The 503-nt window shown below is 32.2% G+C and overlaps 1 non-coding gene across 1 annotated transcript; it reads left to right on the top strand.

Annotated features, from left to right (window-relative positions):
* Positions 1 to 223: 223 nt before the first annotated feature.
* On the top strand, positions 224 to 285 carry LOC120853770. Its single transcript, XR_005718828.1, has one exon. It is a non-coding gene; the product is annotated as a U7 small nuclear RNA (small nuclear RNA).
* The last annotated feature ends 218 nt before the right edge of the window (positions 286 to 503 follow it).

Here is a 503-nt window from a genome sequence, read left to right as displayed (position 1 = left end):
ACCAGACTGTTTATGATTAATATAAATGAGAGAAGAAATAAATTGTCAATAACAAGAATGAGAGAGAGGACATCACATTAGAGCCACACATTGACTTCACTGTTTTAGAACTTCCCTAAAGAAAACATGAGGTCCAGATGGCTTCATTGGTGAATTGTACAAAACACTTAAGGAACAAATAATGCCAGTTCTATAGACAAACTCTTGTAGAAAATAGATGACTAGGTGTTACAGCTCTTTTGGAATTTGTCTAGCAGGTTTTCCAGTTCACACTGGAAAGCCTAAAAAAAAAAAAAAATCAGTGATTAAATGTAACTCAACTCATTCAATGGGGCCAGCATTGCCCTAAATCAACGACAAACATATTAAAAGGAAATTTAGAACAATATCCCTCATGAAAATAGGTACAAAACTCCTTAACAAAATTTTAGTAAATCAAATTTGGTGATACATAAACATGGATACTACATCATGGCTTAATCAAAAAATGCATGATTTATATA

Source organism: Oryx dammah, unplaced genomic scaffold, assembly GCF_014754425.2.
Source record: "Oryx dammah isolate SB20612 unplaced genomic scaffold, SCBI_Odam_1.1 HiC_scaffold_26, whole genome shotgun sequence".
NCBI lineage: Eukaryota > Metazoa > Chordata > Mammalia > Artiodactyla > Bovidae > Oryx > Oryx dammah.
Note: the sequence above shows the minus strand (reverse complement) of the source record. Positions and strands in the feature narration are given on the sequence as shown.